Consider the following 17,974-nt stretch of genomic DNA (forward strand, 5'->3'; position numbering starts at 1 on the left):
TGTAAACAAACAAGCGCATTAATTTCCGTTCCACCACCTTGGGTGCCTCCGCCCGTACCTGGAACCGGCCTTCTAATGGGAAGTGTGGAAAAACGGTCCTCCAACAGCAGGCACCTCCAAAATTGTTTTCCCACCCAAAAACGGTGTATGTTTTCCGGTTCGGCTTCGTGTATGTTTTATCGAGTAAACGGAATAAAACCGACAAAAAAGGGACCTTATTATGGCCACTTTATTCATCTTCTCTCAGTCCGCAGGTGGCTCGTTGCGTGGTGCGCCAAAAATCCCAAACGCTCAGTTTTCAACCCCCGAGCGGAGCCAAAAGAGCTTCGCTAATAAAGTTAACACAATTCCGTGTGAGAGAAAAAAATCTTGTTTACAAGATTTTCGCGAACGTCAAGGTTTGGGAATGATTTACATAACCATACCGCACGAGAGAGCCGTGCGGCGTTAAAATAGCTTCATCGTTTTCATCGTCCCTTGATTGAGTCACAGCTTCTGCCGCTTCCTCGCGTGCTAAATCCATTTGCTGCGATTTGAGTGACGTTGGCTGCTTATAATCTGTTCCCCCTCCCGAAAAGGAGCAACTGTAAACCGAGATCGTAAAAAGAGCAAACACCGATGACAGGTGAACCTCAATGCGGAAGTGGCATCCTTGGGGCAAGGTTAGCGCTGGAGTCTCGACGAAGAATGGCTCCCGTCGGGAGTATATGCGAGCTCTTGTATCAAATCTCTAATCGATGAACGGCTCTCAAGTTCGCGAGTGTGTTCGAGAAGACACATGAAAAGAAGATATTTGATTTTATTACACTAGGTTTGTGTTTGTGCACGGATGCCAATTGCTTTCGAGATTGCTCTATGAGGTAGAATGCTACGTAACGAATGTTCGACAGCAGCCATCAATTCGTCCTCCGACTGTTGTTCAGCATACAATAATGTCGCAATGAAATCTGAACGGATCATCCGGGAAAAGCAACATCGTAGATATTAAAGGGAGTGATATCTAACACTCTTCGTGAGATGCATTATGTATTCCGAAAACGTTACAGCTATCATCAAAGTAAACAATGGAACACAAATAAGCTCATCGAATGACACTGAGTGCATCGTTTGTCCCATGTTTGTTATTGCCATAAGAGATGCAACTGAATGCATGGACTGACTGAACGCCCGTCACATGATCAACATGCGCATGAAGGGCGCACTTCGCATCACAATGATTTTCCTCAAGATAAACGGTTCAATGGATAGTTTTTTTTCTGAGAAAAGAACATGATTGTAGCCCAGACAGAAGTTGTGCGTCAGCAACGCGGAGTAGCTTCCTTGAAGTGGCACTGGAATCGTAGGAAATTTTTCCAGGAAAAGTGGAAAAATTGAAACAAAAGACTTCGTACAGCAAACCATCCTGTTGCGAAAGAGACGCCATTGAAACTGTGTAATATTTGTTGGCAAATAATCTTCAATATTGTTTTTCGACTTGAGTCCTTTTGAATGGCATCAGTGATTGCGGCGAGTGAGCAAACTAATCCCTCTTTTCACTCGTTTATTTCTCCTACTCACGCTGAATATGGTGACGTTCGTCGTCCTCGTTCGTGAGGATGACGGTCCCACCGATAATGGTGAGCGTGATAAAATGTCCCATTTCGGTCATCAATAAAGTGCTTGCATCGGCGCCCTGTTGCTCTCACTGGCCAGCGGTCGGGCGCAATTTGCTCAATTTTTCATGGTGACATTTTCACGTTCCACACCCGGCTCGGGAGGGCACGGCTGTCCCGGACACAGTGACGCAGACCCGAGCAACACTCCATTATACTTGCCGGGTCTGGGGGGGTCGTAGTGCATGTTTCATGCCATCACGCATAATTTACAACCACCCGGCTGGGGCAGGATGTCGGTGCACCGGAGTGCGGAAAGTGCAGCACCGTGAACCGCACGATGGGCGTTAGGTAGCAAGTGTGCGCCACGGAGCAGCCAACACGCGCTTAACGAGGAACGACACTTTGCGTCGTTACGGAAGTTCATTATTTGTTGCGCAGTTTGTTTAACAGATTATGGTTCAATAATGATTATCGGTCGCTCACTTTTATCACCTCTTCCTTATGTTCGCTTGAACGCGGTGCTGAGCGGTTTGTTACATGCCGTTGTCAAGTTTTCCACTTCAATCCACGTTCCGCTTCAAATCTTAGAGCTTAGTGTTCTAACCTTATAATGTTAATTATTGGCGCTTACGCACTTCCTTCCAAACAAACACTGACCACTTTTCATCGATTCTCCGACGGTATGTTTAACCAATTGTTTCGCGATTACCGTTCGTGACCATGTTTGGCCTCCTTGCTGTATCCCTTAATCTAAGTAAGATACATGATCGATGATGTTCCCGGGGGCGCATCGAACCCGGTAGCCACCGGCAGGACCTTGCGGACACGTTCGGCAGATTGAAAGCTTTCGCACGTGACACCCACCCGCCGGTGCTGGCTTCTGTTGTGTATGTTGACATGAGCCCCGAGAGGTCGCTCGCTTGTTAACAACCAAGGGCAACGGCGGAGGATGCGTTGTCGATAATGTTCGATTACATAGATATTTCACCCACCCCGGCACACTGGCCGTGCCCGGTGACCGGCTCGACGTGTTGCTGCCCGAGAGATTTATGGTGCTGACCACAACCCAAAGCGTTTGGTTTGCTAGACTCGGTTGAAAAACCGACCAAGAAGACCGCCCTCAAGGGCACAAACGAGGAAAGAGCTTCCGACGAGGAGCGAAGAACAACGACGCTGCGAAGGATGCCAAAGTGCACTTTATAATTGAAATGCGTCGACGAGCGTAAATCGGTCGATGTAAGGCTCTCTTGCTACTCTTACCGTTGCTCTCTTACTGTAACTACGACTTTTAAAGCTGACATACCGAGACTTGCACTGTGCCTGCGGTGAAATTTATTCTGATACGCCAGTACTTCCTGCAAGGATTATCCTGGAGATACCTGGTTGCAGGAATGCTTTTGCAACGCGAGAGAGAAAGAGAGAGAGAATATTGTCTTTGGGGATGCTGAACTTACACTGGTGGGCTTAACTCAATCAATCAAGGCAAATTGTGTTACGCTATCAAATAATAATGTTATCCAATGATCGGTGGCAAAGTAATAGCACCGGTCGATGGTTGATCCTAGACTTTGCGTTTCACCTGGAGCTCTGATTTGCTGATGCAGACTACATTATGGTCAATCAAATTAAAATCAACTCAACGATCTGATCCGCTTGAATGAGAGGAACCTGGGTTGCTGCTGCTGGTATGTCATTCTAAGCCACAGGAAATGATAAATCAACCATAACATTACTTTTGAAGAAGCAAGACGAAATAAAATAAACGGTTTCGGGAACAGTCCGTTCCCACGAAATTATTAATATTTCATTCCTTAAGCAATGTATTTATCGAATTACAGCTAAGGGAGATTTTCTCGGCAGGCGGTTACATTTTAATGACGTTTGGTACTTGCCATCTAATTCCTTGCGGACTGCTTGCGCACAGGAAGTGATGAATTGCTAATTGGCTTCGGTGCGGTGACAAGCAGTTCCGTTTGGTGCGCTCCAGTAATCGCGCACCGGAATGGATCCCGCTGCTAATCCTCGCTGTCGTCTTGACGAGAACGAACTTCCCGCCTAGACGCTTATGATTGGCTTGTGATTATGTCGAGAATTATTTGCACAATGAAGGAAGGACTGATAGAGCGGTGGTAAAGCTCTTTTTGCCAGAGCGGCTTGCGGCTCATTTGCCAGTGCATCCAACGACGCCTCTGAAAGGGAACCTCCCCACTTGTAATGAGGTCTGGAGGGACGGTTTAACCTGCCACGGGTGTCCATCGGCTTTCCGCTGTCCTTCAACTACCTGATGTAAATCGTTCTCCTCCTGAGGGAATTTTTTGATTACTTTCTGCTTTAGATTTATGCGATTGAACGTTGGTGGAACGATAACAACTCAACACTACATAGCATCTGAAGACTGATGTAGGGAATCTGCGTATTCATTTCCACTTTTAGTTCAGATTAAGTTTCAGAAATTTTGTCGATCTAGTAAAAGTATAGAAGTAGTACCACAATTCCAATCATTCTAAGATTTTTAACAATCTCAATCCGATGGAGAAACTTTTCCCAAACTCCATTTCAACCGAACCCTAATGAAGCTGGATTCGAATGCGTGCATGTCGTACCGTTCTATCGCTATCCCTACAGGATTGCGCCATAATCCAACCGATTATACATCGAAACGGTCTCCCGAGGAAGTACCGGTCACAACCCCAGACCAGATCCTCTGCTCTGCTGGATTGTCAATCCGTGTGACCGTACAACCTTTTGACGTGCGCTCGTGAAATCCACGCTGCAACAACTTGCTAAACGTGCTGATGGAGCATTCATTTCATATTCCACTTTTGTCACTCGCATCGATCTCGCATCGGTCCCGGTGCGGTGCGGTCCTGGTCCTGGGGCCCGTGCACTGCGTCTTTCGGTTGATGTGCACTCTGCACGAATTTGCATGCGAATGCAAATCAATTACTAGCAGATTCGTCTCCCGATGTGGGACACACCGGGAATACAGATGCTCTGTCTGTTCGCACCATATTGTCGAGTGTCCGCTTGTGACGCTACACAACACTTGTGGCCGGGGCACATTGCTGATGAAGAAACAAACCTTTTCCAGATGAACCAATTCAATGTGTCGATGACTGCACTCCGAGACCCCGTTCGGAGCGGTTGGCGGGTGGAAAATCCTTCAATTTGTGTGCTCCATAAACGGGGTTGAAAAGTCACTCCATGGCCCATTTGCTCTTTGACTCTGCTCAAGACCTACAATTTGCATTTCTATTATCGAGTTGCAGTTTATTTGATCTAGGGGTTTGCCATTCGAGCGCTTAAACCGCACAGATTGACTTACTAAGCTCAGCCTTCGCTTGGCCATTCGCTTGGCTTTCTGCAGGAACTTTCTGTTGCGCGTTTCATTCGCTCCATCTTAAAGCATCGCCCACTAGGGGGATGCTTACCGGCGCCAGGTGGGCCACCTGGCGATGGCTCAATAAATTTAGCCCCGGATGTACCGTAATCCGGATTGCCATAAAAGCGAACGGGGTGCCCTACCACATACCGGGACGCGTTCATTAGATTGCCACTGCTTCGCAAACTTTGTTTCGACGACGGCGACTCTTTCTCCCGGGTCCCAAATCCACATAATTCGCGGGCTCAACCGGTTCAAAGTCTTGCCACCATCCAACGTCTGGTTTGGAGGAGTGGCGAAAAGTAAATATACTTTTTACGCGTTCAGAATCGACGTGCTTGCCCGTGGTCGCCGAAACCCAAAATTTTACTGCAGCAAACACCTCGGCAGAGGAAATGTTTGGACCGCTTCGGAACCGGAAAGCCGTTTCCGCCGGCGAAGGACGTCCAGGGGTCGCGGTGTGTGAAAATCTAGCTGATGATAGCAAATCATAACTTTTTTTCTGCAACGCCTGTCGTTCGACGGGTTGTGTGTGTTTCGCAAGTTCTCGCTGGAGAGCTAAAGCGGGCAAAAGAAGATACCGGAGTGGATTGCTTGCGGGAGGAAAATGGTTCTGCAAAGAGAAGCGCATGGCCGCGGATTGACCATCGTCGGGTGCCTTTCTCGGGGTCTGATTTACTGCCCTTTCAAAGCGCGGCTGCGGCTGCTACTGTCCAACATCCGACAGGCAGGTTTAGTAACGGGCAGCGTAAGCGATGTGGTTACGGCTGTCTAAAGTTTGTGGTTTTTATTTTCCGTGGCCTCCACGGTATGTGGTGGTCGTCATGGTAGCCGGATTTTCGGGATCCACCAGAGTGGGGTCCTTCCCGAGGACGCCCGTGATGCCGGAAGACATGCCACAAAATTAACGATCCATAGCGGTGGTAAACGAAAAACGAAAGGCGGATGCTTTCTGCGTGGGCCATAAAAGTTGCGCCACGATCGCGTAGTTGTCCGTCCGAATCCGGTCCGTTGAAAGCTCCTTCCTGCTTTTGTGGCCGTTTGAATAATCCCTCATCAAATACGACGCAAAGGGAGTCGATCCGTTTCAACTGCCGACAACCCGACCAACGGCCGCCGGGCAGACGGGGCAAGTTTTTAGCTCCGCAAACACTGGGAGCGCCCCGAACAATTTCATTCGCAATCGGATGTTTCGCACCTTCCGTGGCCTCTCGTTTTCAGAGATAAAGGTTGGCCAACAAATTAGTTGACCATCGCGCCCCAACGCTCACTTCTCGCTTTTTGAATTCCTGGCCGGCAAACAAACCCCTCTTAAAGTACATCCAGTAGCTACGGATGGGATCGAAATGGGCCGTTAACTCTATTCGATTCTGTCTGCTTACGAGATGCTCGTCTGGGAACGAGATCCGGGACTGTTCTTGATTCATTTCCGAAGGTCCATTTTCAAGATTGAATGGTGCCCACTTCGTCCGCCCATCGAACAGTGCGTTCGATTGTTTGATTGTCAAGAGGCTTCGGATCGGGGAAAAATCCGGAGACCGGATGTTCCGGTGTTTGAAGCGAAAGCGAAAGAAAATCCATTTGCCTGATTGGCGTGGGAAATTAGATTTTCACTTTCCACCTGACGCCAACGCTCATTTGCATTGTTTATGCAAAGAACTACCACCGCGGCACCGTTGGATCCGCGAGTGCGCCAGTCGCCCTCGGAATAAAAGGGATATAAAACTTTGGTGAACCGTTAAAACCGTTATCCGCTTCTGGGAGAGGACCCTCTCATTTTTGGTATGCGAAACGACGCTTGGAAGTTCGCGAGTTAATTTTATTTCGCGCGAAACTCGAGACTCGAACTTTTGTCGCCCCAATCGCGAGTTAATCGCGAGGCCAAAAAGAGCAAATGCGCCGTTAAAACACTGCGCCCAACAGTATCAACACGCAGACAAACACCTTCCCACAGTCAATTTCGCGCATAATGTGGCACAGATTATGCTGAGCGTGTCGACCGGCGCCCTGTGTCCGTTTGGGGTGTATAATTGATTTACAAACCACGCCACGGCACGTTTTGGTGGGGTGAGTTTATGATTGGCTCCAGGGAGTTCTTCTTGCAATCACTTGCCCTCTTAAGCATGCCAACACAACTGCCATGAGGGATGCCAGGACACCAAGGGAATCTCTTGAGTGTGGATTTTTTTTTCAGCGAAACGAACCGGTTTTCTATTGAAGCTTTCCCCGAGGACCAACCAGCATGGCTCTAGATGGTTCTACGCCAATGGATCCCATTCGTTTCGTAAAAGTTTCCCAAACTGCCAACTAGCTATTAGTTTCATAAATGTGTAGACGCCATTGTGCGTTACTCGTAAGTGTCCCCACGTGTCCTGAACGACATTTGTGAGTTAACGACCACTGCTGTGAATCAATAGTGACGACAAAGCAAACGATAATCCCGACCATCGACTCATCGGCGGACACCTGCCCACGGCTGACACGCGGAGGCAATTAAAGCCGAGAACTTTTATGCGTTTATCAATCATGTCCATCGCACGAACTTGGGAACCCCTGGCGCCCACTCTGGGTTGACTAATGAGATGTGCGCTATGCTTTCTGTGTCACGAACGAACGTCACGCGCTCCAGACACCTCCAGATTCATCATGCTTCATTTATATTGCAACAATTGCTTACGCCCAAATTCATCGAACATGCTCACACCGGCGAGAAAGTTCCTGTTGACAGACCGGCCAGAACTCCGAGAAGGATCGCTTCCACCGGTGGGGGTGCTATTATTAAATCTACCGAAAGTCCGGATGACAGCGATCGACGCTTCGCCACGCGCGACTTCCGGCAAGAAGTGCTTTCCGGTGTTGTTTCCGGTGTCGTTCCGGATGATTAGGCTGATGGCACTAAATCATCTTCAAAGAGCCTCTGGCAGGTCGAGCCGAGCTCCCGCCAAACGTTGCCAAACTTTCCACGGCTGGCGGGCCTTGCGCTAGGAGCTCGAAAGTCGCGTTGATGTCGTTGCTAATTAGGATTTTCGCCGAACGACAGCAAATTGGCCCATCTTGCAGCGCCGGAACGCATCTCGTAACACTCGGTAGAACAGACTCTGTGATGGTAATATTGATGAGGGAATCCGTAAGCCGCGCACCAGCCCTCACATTACGCACTCTCATCTTGCGGACTGGAATCCGGAAAAAAGAACTCAACCAAGATTCCGGGCGAGACGTGAATCATTTTTCTTCGTCGCTTCGACAGTTAGCATTTTCCGGTGACGGCGATGAGGTTGTGGCTTTTTTTCCCGCCATTGCTGGTTCTTTTTATTTTATAATGTTTTCCTCTTCAGTCGCAATCTTTTACGGTTCATCAAACGCGAAACCGGATTAGGGGCAATTAGGAGCTTCCTTCGGTAGACTCGTTACGAAAGATTGGTGGCCCTTTTGTTGGACCAACAATCGAATCGGAGACTCGCAGCGAAACGTCGGGACAGCAAAAAAGGTCGTGCAGAATGTTTACAAAATCGGTTCTGCGAAAAACATTCAACTTTTTACATCGTGACCGCCGAGTGGCGGCCAAAAGCAAATCGTTGCAAAATCCTTGCCAACGGGGATTTATTCTCAAACGAGCGTTTATTTTGTGTTCATTAATTCGATTTTTGTACCCAATGCATCCGCTCCCGGCCGCGAAACGTTAATAAATTCACCCATTTTGTGGTCTAGTTTGACACTGGTCGACACTGGCTTCCGCCAAACACTAATTGCTCTCTCGGTCACCGTGGCTGAACAATGATCACCAACTAATTATTTCACTGTTACCACCGACGCTTAAGCCGAAACAGCAAGCGGCCATGTAACTGTTACACATCCGGGTACGATCGCGCTCTCTCCACTGCGGACGCTGAAAATTAATTACATTTACATTTGGGGGACCCTTCAGGTCAATTAAAGTGCCAAAGCGACGGCACTCGGCATAATAAATGCTTTAATTTTTCCACTCCACCCGACCGGGCTGATATCTGCGGCGAATAGTTTGAGGCACCCGTTACACTGTGGTGTCGGCTTATTTCCCACCGCTTCTGTCCATTCGAACCACTCCGTGGCAAATGATTTGTTTGCATGCAGGATGCAATGGTGCAGGATGTCACCCGTGGACGTGGACGCTCCGTATCGCTCTCTTTGATCAGTCGGACCAAGCCACAGCCATCGGCTAATCTACGATCGGAGTCCGCACATAATTACGGGTTCCGTAGCGCACTCGTCGTGCGCTTGTTGACACAGCGACCGGCCCTACCTCCCACCTGGTCTAGCCTGGTATCCTGCTGGTGGAAAACACACCACCCACCGGTAAAAGTTCACCGGAAGTGGGTCGTAAATAGCGGCAAAAGGCGGCCACCGAAATGCCACCGAAACACACTCTATTCTACCACGTTTATTCTTTTGGCAAACTTCCCTTGGCTAATACCAATTAATGGGGCCGCAGCCGCGCCATTTTCACGGCCACAGCGACACAGCGTGAAGGTGATGGCCACCCGGTTTCACGCGCCTGTCTGGCAGGTCTGGTCCTGGTGGCCAGCTGCAAAAGAAAGGGCTCCACGCTTCACGGCTCTTATCGCTTTCCTAATCGCGAACCGCGAACGCACCTTTGTTGACGTAACTTTTCGGAAGCTGAAGACGTGGCCAACCACAAACTTTTTGGCCACACGCTGACTGTCGACTGTGAAGGTCGCCAAGGCACGGCTCACTTTGGTTTATCTTCGACTCGGCCCCGAGAAGCCGACTCTTGGGTCGCCGGTCGCCATTTGTCTTCAGGTGCTGCCTGCCGGACCGGGCTGGCAAACAGCAAAAGTTACAATGTTTTTCTGCCTCTCGCTCCCTCGCGCGTTCTAATTCTGATACAACTTCCCGAGAACTTCCCGGTTTCCCGGTAGCCCGGCGATCGAACGCAATTTGTTAACTTTTAATGAGATTTGAGGGTGCGAACAGTCGCCGAGTGCGCGCCTTGTTTGTGATCAAAATACGTCAAGTTTTAATTGCCTTCAGAATAGAGGTGCCCCGCTGGGCGGCACTACGGTTCGTTTGTATGCTAATGTAGCGCATAAATGTGTGCAGCGTCATAGTTTGTTTTGAGTAGCGAGGGAAACCGACTATGAAATGGGACGAACGATCATCCCGCACGGGATGGATGAGGTCCAACCTGCGGTTCAAGGTGCGTTCCTATCGCCCAGACATTGTCGCAACCAAAACAGTGTGTCCTTTCTTTTAACCCTTGTAAGCCCGCCATTCCCAACACCGGGGACACCGTTTGGCCGTACCGTGTGTCACCACCGGACAGAAATCGAGACGCTAATAATAGTTTAATTTACTGTTTAGCGGACAATGCGCCAATGTGAGACAAAATTAGCATCAAAAGCAACGTCAGCCACCTGGCGCCTCCATTTGGGGCTGTAAACTCTTACTTGCCTGCGCCACGCATCAAAATACTTGGCTGAGTTAAGCGTCCAAAAGGTCCTAAAAAACAAAAACGAGAAAATTTTTTGTTTGTTGTCACAAACGTTTCCTTTCTTTTTGCTACTGGCCAATCGTCGTACCATGGTTTATGGGGTAGGATTCTAGCTGACATTTTTTTTACTTCATGACACGGAAGAAGGTTTCGCAACCCGCCTCTGGTGCGAAATGTGCTCGCCTCAAGTCGCTGGACATAACCGCTTGCCGAGGCGCATCGTAAAACTTTACAATCGGCCGATATGAAACTTTTCCCTCCGGGTGCCCCAAAAATCATCAAATTAACCCTCTAAAACCCGCGTTTGCGTCGGCCAGCTCTGGCGGGTCGGTTTTGCTGTGTTACGAATTCTTGGACAAAATTATGATAAGAATGTTAAAATTTGTTCATTTCGCATTTTTGGGTCGCAAATCTAGACAAACTTCCACCTTCGGCTAACTTTGTGGAGAAATGTGATAATGATAATGGGCATTCCACTTTTATCTGGATACTTGGCCCGTTCGTTCCTACTTCGGTGTTACTTTCTTCCATCGTCTACCGTCATTAAAATCTTTGCTCAAGAATTTCACAGTACAAAAAAGAAACACGCGAAGATCAAGAGATTGAAGGCAAATATGCACAGTTCTTCGGTTTCTCCGTAGCGAAAGGTAATCAGATAATTACGATGCTCGTGGCTTGTGCTACAAATTTCGAAACTTCTTCCAAGATCTGAAACCCTATTCACATGGTTTTGTATGGAACGAAAGTGGAAGCTTTCAGAAGTTCTTCAGCAAAAACCCGAAACCTTGATGGTTTTTGTTTACCTGAGTTTTCCGATCCGTTCTATTTCCATTCAATGGGCGTAGTTTCTTTATCACCAACCGACGGGAAGAAGATACTTTCGCCGACTTTCCATTCACCAGCGCTACACTTTTCATTCACAAACTCCCTTCGTTTTTCTTTCGGTGAGCACAACGATTGAAAAGAGCAACACTTTCACAAGAACTTCAAACAACTGACTCTCTGCAGCAACTGCTTTTTGCTCGAATTTTTCAAACTTTTCCCTGGCGAAGTGACACACACTTTCTCACTTGATCATGGACCTGGCAAGGCCTTTGTATTTTTCACTCGCGTGTTTCTTTCTTCCTTCCATTTTTTTCACATTCGAATGGGTTGGTTTTTATGCTTACTTTGATGTATTTTCTTGACACTACACCCAGGGGGCCAATTTAACGCAAAGCCACGGATGATACCTACAATCGACGGACAACACAGAGAAATTATTAATTATGAGTACTGAGGTTGCAGAAACCGGACATTGCTACGGCAGAAGGTACTGTAAAATCCTCGAGGAAATATCCCTTCTCTTCTGGTGCTGTGCTGATGGGGTACTTCCGGCACCACAGCGACCGAACCAAATCGACCACATGTAAAAGGGCAAAAGTTGGCTCATTTAACTCGCCCAATCGCATAACTCTACCCACGTGCACCGAGCGCATTAACTTATTGCACATCGAACGGGGTAGGATAACTAGCGCCGACGGACTTGGCACAGTGCACGACAACGACCACCATATCTCTGACGCACCAGCAGGACTTTTTTAATTAAAACTATACAACACCATGTTTACTGGAGCTGCAGTAGCCAGTACTGCCAGTGCACGACGGGAACGGGTCGCAATGTGATATCCCAAAGACCCCCGCGGACCGGAACTGTTATGTTGTAGCTGATGCACCAAGCACTTATTGTTTGAACAGATTTCCTGCGTACCGGCCGTCTGATTGTACCAGATCGATTCAATTGAACCCAGCAAATGGTTTTTCTCAGTACCGTCGTCGTGCTGCCATTTTATTTTTTCTTTTCTCATCTCTCATACATTTTTATCGTCAATTAAATGATATTCACCACGATGGTGCGCAATAGTGGGCTGCCAGTGCCACACGTTAAATCGCTTCGAATACATGTTTGGTTGTGGTAACGTAATTTTATCACCGTTTTTTTTTTCGTTGCACTTGGTTCGGGTAAGACTTTAGAGATTGTTTTGAGTATCCCGTCACATTGCTGCGTGTTTCGTTTCGAATGTTTCGAATTTTTGGCTCGTGTAATGTCGCGCTGGTTGGAAATTTCCACCACCGGGGCACCGACTTGTGGCACAGAAAAGTCTCACTTGGTTAGCGACTTTTGGCCTTTTAAATTTTTTTTCTTCATTGGATAAAAACAGTTGACACAGAGAGAGAGAGAGAGAGAGAGAGACTGAGCCAGAAAAGATTCACCACACCGGACGCTCCTTCGCGTTGGCGGTGGCCATTCGGTGGTCCTAATTATTTTTATTTCACACGCATACACCCTTCTAGAGAGGCCAAATTTGAAAACAAGAAGAAAAAAAAACACACTTCCACATACACCGCTACAACAAACTTACGGACGACAGTCGCTAAAAATAAACAGTTATTTCACTACGCCTTTCAGCCCGAATCCTTCGGTATGCTTTCATTTGTCCCAAAATAATACTTATCAATCAAATCAAATCACATCCTACTGCCCTTCGACACACGAGTGTGGTGCGTTCGCTGCGTAATGCTTAGCCGGAAAACTTTCCGCCACTCGGGCGGAACGGTCGTCCTCGCAAAATAGTCGATCCCCGCCCAAACGGCGCGGCCCAACTCTGTTGGTTATATCATACATTCCGCCACCATGACCTTGATGATCCTCGAACTCGGAATAAAATTGGCGATACACGGTCACTCGGTGGCCATACGCTGCTAATTTATTGCACTTTACGCGCGTGGATAACGAGGCCGTTTGGCGGCAGTTCACACACTTCGGCATCCCCTTACAGTTCGGCTCCTTTTTTTTGGGTTGACACTGACCACATTCTAACACATGCCGCCGACCACCGTCCACGGAAGCGTTGGCAGACGAAATTGCGGCGATCGCGCAAAGTCCGCAAAGACCATTTTCAATCCCGGCCGCTACCGACACGGTTCGAACCGGAGCGCTGCAGTGAGAAAACTGGCTGTTGAAGTGACAAATTCAAACGCACGAACGCCGCGCGCGCGACGACGTGAGTGACCACGAGCCGAATTCGGCCACTTCGGTTCGGCTCGTGAGCTCCACGGCCGGCGGTTGAGTTTAAATTTACCAACCAGCTGATGAACCAGCGCCGGTCGTCCATTTGCTGCCGGTCTGTCTATCATTTTGTGTGTTGTTAGAACGGGAAAACGGGAACGAAGAAGAGAACATGATCACGTTCCGGTAACAAGTTCGAGCTCGACGGTTGACGTTCGATCAACGCGTTATTCGCTTTTCGGTGTCGGGGAATGTTTATTTATTTTTGATTGCTGGTCTTGATTCTGGTCCGTCGGCTGTTCGGTCGCCTAGGCGGGCGCGCTTCTGGCAGAAAGGCGGTGATTTCCGGAATGGATATACCTTTTTTAAGCTGCCGTTAAGAACCAGTTTTGTCGAATGTCGGTCAACTCAACACGGTGCTGTTGGGGGCCGATGTGTCGTAACACGTGTCGTTTTGGGCAAATGGAAAAGACACTGAGGATGATGGAAGACGGTGACATTAAAATAATAATGTTTCCAGTCAAGCTTCCCCTCTCAGCATTGGACAATCAACCTATTGCATTTATACCCTTAACACTAATTTTTATTGTTTGAATTATTAGAAAATTAGTTTACGGTGTTCGTTTCCTGATTTCAGAAATTTAAAAACTTATCCGATTAACTGCCGATCCCGATGGCTTTCGGCGATGTAAACAAATGGAACTCATCAATACGCACGTGCGTTCATTTATCGCCTGGTGTTCATTCTAACGGAATCGCTAACAAACGTTCGGCTTTTATTCGGGAACTCCCGAACGAAAGTGTACAGCGCGCGCTTTTTGCCCTTGACCGACAGTAACCACCGATAGTAACTGCACTGTGAAAGTATTACTTACTTGCCGTTTGCTGTTCGAGCTTCAGTATTTCTCCAAGCATACTTACGATAATAAAAGAAATTCAAACCCAACTACAAACGGCGAACAATATGATTCTTTTCACAGCCACATGAGCAGAGAACGCCAAACAGACAAGCCAGGCACGACCATGATTTTCTCGGATGGATCAATAATTCGATAAGAAAATATGGAAAACTTCTACGGCACTGTCCCCAAGCTGTCGCCGTTCTGACCAACGTCACGCGACTGGCTTCTCCCCTCGTACATGATACATAACAACATATTGAAATAACGGAGATACGGTCGATTTTTTCTCCCGAAGTTTCCCAAAGACCGAAATATTCCGTTACTTGTCACGAGATCATATTTCTCCCGAAACAAAATCAGAACAGTCACACGGATGGGGTTAGCTGATGAATGGGACGCATCGACCACCACGGCTCTGGAGCGAGAAACTTTTTACGGCTACCCAAGAAAATCGAGTCCGCCCGGGGATGCCGAACCAAGATTCTACTCCGAGATGGTATCGCAGCTTGTCTCCTCTCGGCTCCCCTTTCGCATTGAATTTCTTCAAACGTTCTAAGCTGACTTGAAGGTCTCGGTGATGCTCTAGTTTGCTTATCGACTGGCACAATATGTAGGGCACTGAGGGACAGGCGGCCGTCATTCGGTCGCTTTCAACAAATTTTCGCGATTGGGACGAGTGATTCTGCTTTTGGCGTTAACAAATGAATTCATTTGTTAGCACCGTAATTAACATAACGCGATGGACGCAACGCAATGCCGGATCAATCTGGCCGAATGTCCTCGCTATGCATGAACGATGAAAAGTATTTCCAGCCTTTTTTATGTGTGTTTCAAAAGCAAAAAAAACCAGAAGCACTTTAAACGCGTCGATAGTTTCGAAATCGATCGAAAGCGGTATAGAAGCAAAAAACAATGCAAACGAAGCCACGACAAAATGCCTAACAGTATGCAGGTCAATTGCTGTCGGTTGTTCAGAGCACAGCCTTATTTCGTTTCTGGAGTCAGCTCACGGAAGCATGTTTGGTCATTGATTTATCTTTTCGTGCTTACACGACAAGTGGCACAGGAAAACGCCAGGTTCCGATTGCATCTCCACTAACCCGTTTCGGTCGGTGGTTCGGTCCCGTTTCATTCAAGCGCGCGGCTGCAAGCAATAACTACCACCAAAAGGACCACGATCGCGAGTGGTGCACCATATTTTCCCAACGGTTTAAAACCACAATATCTTTGGCGATGACAACGCGAACACAGACAGCGCGGCTCGATGTCGTGAGGACTTGGCAAACTAAACCTCCGCTCCTGGGCCGGATTATGTTCGTCGGACTGGTGACTGGTAACATCCTTTGCAAACGGAACACGATTTCTTGCACACGACGAATCGGTGGAATAAAAACGTACAATGCCACCAACCGCCACTGGGAATAAGCTAAGGGGCGTATGAACCGTGGCCGCATCAAAGGTTTAGTCGCGGCCCCAAAACAAGGAGTTATCAATTTCCCGATCCGCCATGGGAATGCGCCCAGCGAGCGAGATAAGGGCGTTTGTGGCGGTGCACGGGCAAAGAACACGGGTGTCTCACATTCCAGCCCAAGTCAACGATAATCCTTTTTCGCCATCGATTGCGCGATACGGTAAAAGATCCGGTTCGCCAGCTTTTTCTGCGCACGGGATTGCCCCAGGCCCATGCTGGTTGATATTTTCTCCAACTTTGCAGACAGTTCACCAAGAGCACAAGGGCACAAAGATTAGAAGCCCAGCTGAGAGTCGTTATGTGTCGTCGTTCAGAACGTACTTTTGTCTGCAACAATCGCGGATTTTGTTTTTGTCCTTCAAATCCTTTTTCAAAATAAGAGTCAAAAGCATTAGCCAAAAACGGACCTGGTTAGAACTTCGAGGCTTGGGTTAAGCTTCGTTTTTGTAAAATGTTCGTTAAATTTTTTACACAAAACCTAGATCAAACTTCCGAATCCCATAGTGTTGATTGGTTGACTCATGGTGCCTTTTGGCCGTTGTGTTGGAGGGTATAGTGTTCCACCAGAAGACGACGGATGGTCTACATTGTTTTTGTTGCATATTGTACTACAACGGAACACGATGCACCGGCTCGCCGCTTTCCAGCCCGATGCACTGGCCCTCGTGTTCGTAATTTAAAGAATTTCGCGCAACACAACCGACGCTTGTGTCGGGTCGCTTATGCTTCCATTCATGTTCTGCCTCGGCGCTCGAGCGGTAAGGCGTTTCTTTTTTTGCTGGTTCTCTTATCTGGCAACGCGTTTTGCATACCGGCAAGCTCATCTTGGTTCATCAATTTCTTCAGCCCTTTGTAGTGGCGCAAGCTTAGCGCAACTCTGGTACGTTTAGCACGCGTCTCCGAGGGCGGGCGTGCAAGAAAAGAGGCGAAGCAAACAACGGCAGCTCGTTTGCGCGTCAAGTGGAAGTTTCTGAACAACACTTTACCGGAAAGGAGAAGAAGAAAAAAAAGGTCATAACGGGCAACTTTTGAACACAACACCCGAAACAGTTCGGAGTACAGGACTGACAAATCGCGTGAGCGTGTAGTGGCGGGAAAAGCGGTGCCATCATCACACGCGACCGACGAAGGGTCGTTTCCGGTTCAATTAAACTCATTCGTCATCCCGGACGAACCCGAGGTGGGTGTGAAGGTCGACATTATGACCGCGGTCTGGTCGCTCGCGCAGACGAGACCGATTCGTCCAGAAGCGCCCACACGCTGCGGTTCCAGACCGTGGAACCGCAGTGTGTGACATTATAATTAAAACTCGCCCTTCTACCGATCTGTCGCACGACCCACATTCCCGGGACGAGTCGAATGATATTGTTTCCGTGACCGTACGCCAAAGAAAAACCACTTAGCATCAACGTCATCTGTCTTATTCCGGGCACACCGAAAGCGGTGAAATTAATGTTTCGTTCCCTTGCGACGACCTGCGTTTTGCAATCTGTTGTTGTTCGGTGTATCGGTGTTGTGGTCAATGCAACGTCAAGTTGATTGTCGTTCCAGATCCTTAAAAGTTGCCATCAGAACTCAAACTCAAGTGTGTGAGTGTATAAACCCCAAATGGAGCCGTCAACGGGATCGACCCCGATCCTGTTCCAATATTAACTGCAGCCATTCTCGGGAAAAATATGCTCCAAAAAATATGTGGCAGCGGCAACAGTAAGAAGCAGGCTGGCCCGGCTCATTAACATCCGCCGGTGGTAGCGTACGCACTCTTATCATTCTTTCGGGACCTCCGAACGCATCAATTTGGGCCCTCCCTCGAGATTCGCTGCGTTGATAACTTCCCACGCCTTAGTGGCCGTGAGTGATGCACGATTAGCTTGGAAGTAATGGCGTTCATTAGTCACCTCCACGGAGCCCCACGGCAACAACCACTTGAGGTAGCAAACAATCCACCAATCTGATGACGTCACGCAAGGGGAAGGTCGCTACGGGTCACCAGGGTTACGGCCTCCACAACCCGATATACACGATGTGACGTCGCCTTCGGTGGAATTCCGACCGTGCACCGGCCTGCCTGCCGTGTGGGCGTTTCG

The 17,974-nt window shown here is 48.3% G+C and overlaps 1 protein-coding gene across 1 annotated transcript in view; it reads right to left on the bottom strand.

Annotated features, from left to right (window-relative positions):
• Nucleotides 1-11,317, bottom strand: part of LOC131209726 (FMRFamide receptor-like) — a 51,579-nt gene extending 40,262 nt beyond the window's left edge. The window contains exon 1 of the mRNA XM_058202857.1: nucleotides 11,269-11,317. The gene's annotated coding sequence lies outside the window, so the exon portion shown is untranslated. The remainder of the gene's footprint in view (nucleotides 1-11,268) is intronic.
• Nucleotides 11,318-17,974: the final 6,657 nt, after the last annotated feature.

Source organism: Anopheles bellator, chromosome 2, assembly GCF_943735745.2.
Source record: "Anopheles bellator chromosome 2, idAnoBellAS_SP24_06.2, whole genome shotgun sequence".
Taxonomy (NCBI): Eukaryota; Metazoa; Arthropoda; class Insecta; order Diptera; family Culicidae; genus Anopheles; species Anopheles bellator.